We start from the raw sequence: 9,725 nt of genomic DNA, 5'->3' as shown, positions 1-9,725 counted from the left end.
GAAATCACTCGCCAAGTTTATGTCTCAAGGAAGGGATGGTTCTAGATTTGAAGGTTTTCTCACTCCAGAAATGGAGCTGTCAACCACAATGCTTGCATGGGTCAGGGTCCCTGAAGGAGAGAGAAGGCACACTCAGCAGGAGTAATTGAAAAAAATTTCATTAAGGGACCATTTGCAAAAAGGTGAAGGGAGACTAATAAGGCTAGTGAAACACCCTAGGATCAGCAATAACCTCAGGTGTTACCTACTTTAGACCTAAAGAGGTAAGCATGGGGACAGAGCAATGACCAGAACCTGGAAAGAGCTATTGTTCTTGTTGTTAGCTACCAGAGTTGGCCCCTGTCTCGTGGCAACTCCATGCACAACGGAATGAAATCCTGCCTGGTCCTGTGCTATCTCATGATACAGCTGTAGAAAAGGCTACCAGATAGGAGCTACGGTCTTGGTAGAGAAACCCATTCATTGGTAAGCCCAGACCCAGCATGGAAAGAAGTGAAGAATAAATACCCTGACATCTTTCTTCTGCCTCCTTCTTATCTCCTGCTAATGCCTCCCATTGGTCAAACCAAACTGGAAGCCAGAAGGCAAGGGAGCCTATTGGCACCAACCATACATGTCAGTCTTCCAGAGCAGAAGGCAAGGTGGATTGTTGGGCTGGAAGGACAAACAGTATATCCAGCACAGTGCTTTGTAGTCTCTCACACACATGTAATTTAAGTTATAGTGAGTTTAACTTGCACCTTCCTGTCCCCATTGTTGTTGGGTTTTGTATTCATACAGCTGTATTTGAGTGGCAGTGAATGCATGGGAATGCTTAACAATATTTTGACCACTGTCATGGATTGAATTGTGTCCCCCCAAAATATCTGTCAACTTGGCTAGGTCATGATTCCCTTGTGTGATTGTCTATCGCTTTATCTTCTGATGTGATTTCCCTATATGTTGTAAATCCTATCACTATGATGTAATAAGATGGATTAGCGGCAATTATATCGATGAGGTCTACAAGATTAGGTAATGTCTTAAGACAATCTCTTTTAAGATATAAAAGAGAGAAGCGAGGCAGAGAGACATGGGGACCTCATATCACCAAAAGAGCACTGCCAGGAGCAGAGCACATCATTTGGACCTGAGGTTCAAGGGAAGACTGATGCATCACAAGGACTTTTCCTCCAGAACCAACAGAGAGAGAAAGCCTTCCCCTGGAGCTGGCACCCTGAATTTGTACTTCTAACCTACTGGACTGTGAGAGAATGAACTTCTCTTTCTTAAAGCCTCCACCTGTGGTATTTCTGTTATAGCAGCACTAGATGACTAAGACAACCACAGACCAAAGTATTTCTGCAGGTAAAGGATTCTGGGAGCAGATCTCTCTGGAAAACATGACTGGGGACTATGTGGATATGGGGGACCAAACCAAACTTCCTTAGGGCAAAAGGAGTTTAATTAAAGTCTTTGTACATCTAAGCTCTTATCATTACTTAGACTGATCCAAAAATCCACTCATTAGTAATGTGCTAAGCATAAGTACAACTGATTAAATTCAGAAACAAATCTTCCGCAACTGACCAAGACTAAGAAGAAGGAACCTCAAAGATGGCTTCTCCAGGAAGCAGAGACGAGGGTAAATCAGGCAGCTGGCTCTGAAGACAAGAGCCTTAGAGAGAGCCCTGAGCTTTCAACAGCAAAGGCAGAAGGGGAACTAAACCAGAAAAAAATAAATAAATAAAATAAAACCACCCATTTCTGATTTCCTGCACATTCAGTATGGGGATCGTTAACAGGAGCATTCTGGCTAATCTTAATTGCTAGGGCTGAGGAAGGGAATTGCCAGGGTAATCAGATCCCAAAGCATACAGGGCTTTATAGATTAAAGCAAATTTATCTCCTAATCCCATCAAAACGTCATAATCTCGTGTCACAGAGGCATCTAAACACAGCTGATTGAGATGCCACGAGTGCTGAATCTGGGATCCATCACAGCCTTGCCGTCCGGAAAGCAAATAACCCCAAATGAGAAGATTGGATTTAGTGTGGTCTGGAGATATTTACTACAAAGGCCTAAGCACTGGCTCCCTCCCTCCCTCGGGATTCACATGAGGAAAGCTTCAGTGTCCCCAGATGCATTCCTTTTAAAGAAAAATTTCCCCCAAATGGAAATAGGTTCGTCATTCTTGCTGATTGCAAAATTAATATGTGCCCGCTGTAAAAGAAAAGAAAAGAAAAAAAAACGCAGACAATAGAGAAAAATGTGAAGAAGAGAATAAAAAGCATTCAATCCCGCCAGCCAGGGTAACTACGGTTAGTTCAGCATGTATCATTCCAGAACTGCTTTCTTCCGTGCACGTATACACATATGTATACACGTTCTCCCTCTCCTGTGCTCTCTCTCATATGGAAATACAATTATACTATGCATACATGATGGTATGCCACCCTTTTATCATCTAGCAATATGTCATGGACCTAGACATGTCCTCGTCATCTACTATACATATGCATCGTCACTCGCGCTTTAGCGGCAATGAATGCATGGGAGAGCTTAACAATGCTTTGACCACAGACCAGAGGAATTCCTACAGGTAAAAGATTCTGGAAACAGATCTTTTTGGAAAATATGACCTGGGGTCAAGTGGATATGGAGAACCAAACCAAACTTCCTTAGGCAGAGGGAGTTTTATTAAAGTCTTTGTAAGTCTAAGCTCTACCATTACTAGATATTATTATTATCCTTATTTGATAATTGAGAAAATTGAGAATTGAGGATAAAAAAATAGGAGGTGGGAAATCATTTCTCAAGGTTGAGTATGAATTAGTAGTGGAGAAGGGACTCAAATCCAGGTAGGTCTGAGTCTCCAACCCCAGCTCTTATTACATCAAGCTGTCTCTTCTGGGCCACGGATATAGCTGTACATTTTTTCTTCTTAAATTCTCATGAATGCATGAACGAATGCCCCATAATGTATTTAACCACTCTCCTATTGATGGGTGCATGTGAAAGCATGTGCATGTGAATAAGGAAGACCAAAGAAGAGTTGACGCCTCTGAATTATGCTGTTGGCAAAGAATATTGAATATACCATGGACTGTGTTGCCAGAAGAATGAACAAGTCTCTTGGAAGAAGTACAGCCAGAATGCTCCTTAGAAGCAAGGGTGGCGAGACTTCATCTGACGTACTTTGGACATGTTATCAGGAGGGACCAGTCCCTAGAGAAGGACTTCATGCTTGATAAAGTAGGGGGTCAGCAAAAAAGAGGAAGACCCTCAATGAGATGGATTGACACAGTGGCTGCAACAGTGGGCTCAAACACAGCAACGGTTGTGAGGATGGCACAGGACCCAGCAGTGTTTCGTTCTGTTGTTCTCAGGGTTGCTATGAGTCGGAACCAACTCAACAGCACCTGACAGCAATGTTGTTTCTATTTTTCATTATTCTGTATGTTACTGAAATGAACATGCTTGTGTAGGCATAAATCCTTAAACACACGTTTATTTCCTTAGAATAAATTCCCAGATGTGCCCATCTTTAGGCTTTCGGTGCATGTTTTCAGATATTCTCCCAAAAGTTTGCAACACTTTTACTAGTGAACATAAGAGAGCTCACTTCACCAAATACTCACCGATTTTAGATATTCACACTTTTTCTACTCTTTCCCACACTACCTTAATGGGAAAACATTTGTACCCAGCTTCATTCTGGCTAAGTGGATTCTTGAAATGGAAAAGTCTTAATTTCTGAATCAATAACTCTTCTTTTTATTTTACCTGTTCTTTGAAGCATTGGTTCTTCCCATGAGTACCATAAGCCAGGCTGTCAAGGCAGGACTCCCATGGAAGCGTAAGCTGATGAGGAATTGGAAGATAGTCTTATGGAAGAAAAGCTTTATACTGAATAAATGTGGAAGAGAGGGATGGGAAGATGCCAGCCTATTTGAATTTGTAGCTATTTTCTAAATCCTTAACTTCAGAGAACTCTGTTCAGGACATGGCAAAACGCTGGTTCGCTTCCCGTGTGGGTCCTCTTGTAATGCTCTCCTGTCTGCTGCCTCTGCCTCTTTCTACCGTGCCATTCATTTCAACCACAGGACTTTACACAAAGTAGTCATATTCCCAGGCAATAGCCAAGGAACAGACACTCAAATTCACTGGAACTTAAAGGTGGGATTTATTCTAAGGCTCTGGTTGGGGGTGCAGTAGAGGTATCCAGAATCCAAAGACACTAGCTCCACCAAAATTTATGATCATCTAGAACCACACATGGGAAACTGTCAGGATCCAAGTCTGTGCCCCACCCCCCACCCTGCCCCTCCCGATCTCCCCCTTCCCTCTTGTTCTCTTTCTTTCTCTCCACATGCTCTCCCTTATTCTCTCACCACATCTTCTTTATTCTTTTTGCTCCTAAGATCAGCAGCCTTTGCTGCTCCACGCGCACACACTAAACATGGCTGGCCCATGGCTCTCGCATCTCCATCTCCTTGGTTTACCCAACCCGCAGAGACAAACCAACCTCTTGGAATTCCATTTCCAAATCCCAAAGACAGAGGATGTGCCGTGCTTCAGTTAGTTGTGGCTTGGCTGTAGGATCACATCCACAAAACACCCTTGTTGAAAGTTTGGGGTGTGTGGGTGGGTGGGGGTAGGGGGTGGTAGCTCTCAGAAAACAGGCCTTGGCAGACCTCCAGACAGTGCCTACTGCATTTCAACTTGTCCGAGCCTATGTCCTGGTCCTATAGGGAGGTACTGGCCTGCAGAAGTCCTTCAGCTTGCAAGTGGCTGACCAACACCTGAGGTCCTGGGCTCATTCTTCCACACTATGGGTTTGTTCTATGCCATAAGCTGCACCGCTTTTATGAAAGTGTTATAAAGTCATGTTACCTATAAAAGCGTGAGAATCTGAAGAAAGACGAGTGCCATTTACACAACATTATACATGGGGAAACTGGGGCTGTCTAGTTTGTTCAGGATCATACAGGTAAAAATGGCGGAGGTGGGGTTTGAACTCTTGTCTGTTGGGACCCTCCCAACGTGGTGCCATCTTGCCTCCTAGTCTGGCCTGGCACCTGTAGACACACAGAACAGTGAAGGAAACAGAAACAAGTTGTGGTTTCACCCTCATAGGACTCTTCTTCCTCCTTCCTCTCTTTTTTGTCTTTCTTCCTCTTCTCCCTGAAAAGCCCAAAAGAGGGAGTTTGGTGTTGGAGAGATGAGAAAAAAGAATATGACGGAAATCAGTGGAGGCAAGATTAGGCTCAAAGAAGCCCTTTAGAGTTGATGAGGATCCGCTGGGTACCCAGTTGATTCTAGCACACCTTGGAGAACAACCACCTTTCCCCACAATCCATGGTGCCACATTTATCATGTCCTAAATCCTTGTATAAATTAGAGCCTATTTCTGAGTTCATCCTTCTGTCCTTCTACCATAGATCTGTTTTCTTAGGATAAATCAAATTTAGAAGGTTTTATCTTTTTTTTTTTCACTTATTGCCAGATTGAGTTTGTCCATATTTACATCTGTATTCAAGAGTGAGATTGCCTTGAAATTTTATTCACTTTGTCAAGTTTTAATATAGAGGTTATGCTAAACCAGTTGCCTTCAAGATGATTCTGACTCATGGCGACCCCATGTGTTTCAGAGTAGAACTGCCATCCACAGGATTTTCAATGGCTATGGTCTCTTGTGGGGCCCTGGTGGCGCAGTGATTAAGTGTTTGGCTACTAACCAAAAGACTGCCAGTTGGAATCTACCAGCCGCTCTTTGGAAACCTTACAGGGCAGTTCGAGTCTGTCCTAGAAGGTCACTGTGAGTCGGAATCAACTTAACAACAGTGGGTTTGGTCTTACTGTTTTTTTTTATGGCCTTTTGCAGGTAGATCACCAGGACTTTTTTATGAGGTGTCCCTGGATGTATTCAAACTGCCAACCTTTTGGTTGGTGTTGTTAGGTGCCATCGAATTGGCGCCAACCCACAGCGACCCTATGCACAACAGAACAAAACATTGCCCCATCCTGCACCATCCTTACAATCATTGTTATGCTTTAGCTCATTGTTGCAGCCACTGTGTCAGTCTGCCTTGTTGAGGGTCTTCCTCTTTTCCACTAACCCTGTACTTTGCCAAGCATGATGTCCTTCTCCAGGAACTGGTCCCTCCTGACAACATGTCCAAAGTATGTAAGACACAGGCTCGCCATCCTTGCCTTTAAGGAACATTCTGGTTGTACTTCTTCCAAGACAGATTTGTTCATTCTTTTGGCATTCCATGGCATATTCATTATTCTTCGCCAATACCACAACTCAAAGGCATCAGTTCTTCTTCGATCTTCGTTATTCATTGTCCAGCTTTCACATGCGTATGATGCGATTGAAAATACCATGGCGTGGGTCAGGCGCACCTTACTCTTCAAGGCGACATCTTTACTTTTCAACACATTGAAGAGGCCCTTTGCAACAGATTTGCCCAATGCAATGCGTCTTTTGATTTCTTGACTGCTGCTTCCATGGGTATTGACTGTGGATCCAAGTAAAATGAAATCCTTGACAAATTCAATCTTTTCTCCGTTTATCATGATGTTGCTCATTGGTCCAGTTGTGAGGATTTTTGTTTTCTTTGTGTTGAGGTGTAATCCATACTGAAGGCTGTGGTCTTTGATCTTCATTAGTAAGTGCCTCAAGTCCTTTTCACTTTTAGCAATCAAGGTTGTTTCAGAAACATCAATATCCTAGGCATTAGTGAGCTGAAATGGACTGATATTGGCCATTTTGAATCAGACAATCGTATAATCTACTATGCTGGGAATGACAGCTTGAAGAGGAATGGTGTTGCATTCATCGTCAAAAAGAACATTTCCAGATCTATGCTGAAGTACAACGCTGTCAGTGATAGGATAATATCGATACATCTACAAGGAAGACCAGTTAATACGACTGTTATTCAAATTTACACACCAACCACTAAAGCTGAAGATGAAGCAATTGAAGATTTTTATCAGCTGCTGCAGTCTGAAATTGATCGAACATGCAGTCAAGACACATTGATAATTACTGGCGATTGGAATGCAAAAGTTGGAAACAAAGAAGAAGGATCGGTAGTTGAAAAATATGGCCTTGGTGATAGAAACGATGCCGGAGATCGAATGATAGAATTTTGCAAGACCAACGACTTTTTCATTGCAAATACCTTCTTTTCCATCATAAACGGCGACTATACACATGAACCTCACCAGATGGAACACACAGGAATCAAATCGAGTACATCTATGGAAAGAGACAATGGAAAAGCTCAATATCATCAGTCAGAACAAGGCCAGGGTCCGACTGTGGAATAGCCCATCAATTGCTCATATGCAAGTTCAAGCTGAAACTGAAGAAAATCAAAGCAAGTCCATGAGAGCCAAAATACGACCTTGAGTATATCCCATCTGAATTTAGAGACCATCTCAAGAATAGATTTGATGCGTTGAACACTAGCGACCGAAGACCAGACGAGTTGTGGAATGACATCAAGGACATCATACATGAAGAAAGCGAGAGGTCATTGAAAAGATAGGAAAGAAAGAAAAGACCAAGATGGATGTCAGAGGAGACTCTGAAACTGCTCATGAATGTCGAGCAGCTAAAGCAAAAGGAAGAAATGATGAAGTAAAAGAACTGAATACAAGATTTCAAAGGGCAGCTTGAGAAGACAAAGTAAAATATTACAATGACAGGTGCAAAGAGCTGGAGATAGAAAATCAAAAGAGAAGAACACGCTCGGCGTTTCTCAAGCTGAAAGAACTGAAGAAAATATTCAGGCCTCGAGTTGCAGTAGTGAAGGATTCTATGGGGAAAATATTAAATGACACAGGAAATACCAAAAGAAGATGGAAGGAATACACACAGAGTCATCATACCAAAAAGAATTAGTCGATGTTCAACCATTTCAAGAGGCAGCATATGATCAGGAACTGATGGTACTGAAAGAAGAAGTCCAAGGTGCACTGAAGGCATTGGCAAAAAACGAGGTTCTAGGAATTGATGGAACATCAATTGAGATGTTTCAACAAACGGATGCAGCGCTGGAGGTGCTCACTCATCTATGCCAGGAAATTTGGAAGACAGCTTCCTGGCCAACTGACTGGGAGAGATCCATATTTATGAGTATTCCTGAGAAAGGTGATCCAACCGAATGCAGAAATTATAGAACAGTATCGTTAATATCACACAGAAGCAAAATTTTGGTGAAGATCATTTAAAAGCAGCTGCAGCAGTGTATCGACGGGGAACTGCCAGAAATTCAGGCTGCTTTCAGAAGAGGCCATGCAACCAGGGATATCACTGCTGATGTCAGATGGACCCCAGCTAAAAGCAGAAGGATGTTTACCTGTGCTTTATTGACCATGCAAAGGCATTTGACTGTGTGGATCATAACAAATTATGGATAACATTGTGAAGAATGGGAATTCCAGAACACTTCATTGTGCTCATGAGGAACCTGTACATAGACCAAGAGGCGGTTGTTTGGACAGAACAAGGGGTTACAGGGTGGTTTAAAATCAGGAAAGGTGAATCAGCCTTGTATCCTTTCACCATACCAGTTCAATCTGTATGCCGAGCAAATAATCTGAGAAGCTGGACTATAGGAAGAAGAACGGGGCGATTGCTGAAAGTTTTGGTTGGTAGCTGAGTGTTTAACCATTCACACCACCCAGGGACTCCCAGACACGATCTGTTGACTGTCTTGCCAGCACATGCTGTCCGATTATTGGAGCGAGATAACGTTAGTATCTGTAAATGCAAATATTTTCTCCTTTAGGAAGAAACGATTGGCCAATCCCATGCATTTAGTCATCCAAATAAACCTAAAAACTGCTTTGGCACACTTTGTCCTCTAACTCACAGCTCACAAAAATAATGACTAATTTTGCTTCAGAATTGCATCAGTCTTAAACAAATGGAGTGAAATACAAGCTTTACAACGTTGAATCTCTTGGCTCAATCAAATCTTGGTATATGCCCTTTAGGAATGTTAAGCAGTTTTCTGCATGTGAGTATTATACGTTCTGTATTAAGTTTATTTCTAGGCATTTTATGGAAATTGTTGCTATTGTGATCAGGTCCCCTTTATTTTCTAATTGCTATTTGTTGCTATTTAAGAAAGCTATTGATTTGTGAATATTTTATTTTATATCTGGCAAGACAACGAACTCTTTATGGGTTTTTATGTCCTTCAGTGGTTTCCTTTGTGTTTTCTAGGTAAAATACTGTATCATCTACAAGTGCCTTTTTTCCCTCATGCATTTATCTATTTATTTATTTCTGTTTAATAAAATCTTACATTGGCTAGATCTCGCAGAAAAAAAAATTAAATGCCAATGGTAATAGTGAACATTATTGTCTTATTTAGTTTCCAATAAAAATACTTGTAGTAAGTCACTGTTAAATATCACTTTGGATGTGATTTTGAGGTAGAAATTCTTTAGAATGTTAAGAAAAAATAAGCTATATTTCTATTTCAAGTTTTCGGGAAGGTTTCTGGGTGAATGGATATTGAATATTTTTCAAATGCCTTTTAGGAATCTATTGAGATTCTACTTTGACCTATTGATAAGCTATTTTATATTCTAATCCTAGCATATGTCATCCTTGGACATGGTGGGTCATTCTTTTAATATACTATTTAAATTAAGTAACGGGGATTTTTGCATTAATGATCCTAAGTGAGCTTAGCTTGTAACTTTCTGTGTCTTC

Source organism: Elephas maximus, chromosome 22, assembly GCF_024166365.1.
Source record: "Elephas maximus indicus isolate mEleMax1 chromosome 22, mEleMax1 primary haplotype, whole genome shotgun sequence".
NCBI lineage: Eukaryota > Metazoa > Chordata > Mammalia > Proboscidea > Elephantidae > Elephas > Elephas maximus.
This window is presented reverse-complemented; position numbering follows the sequence as displayed.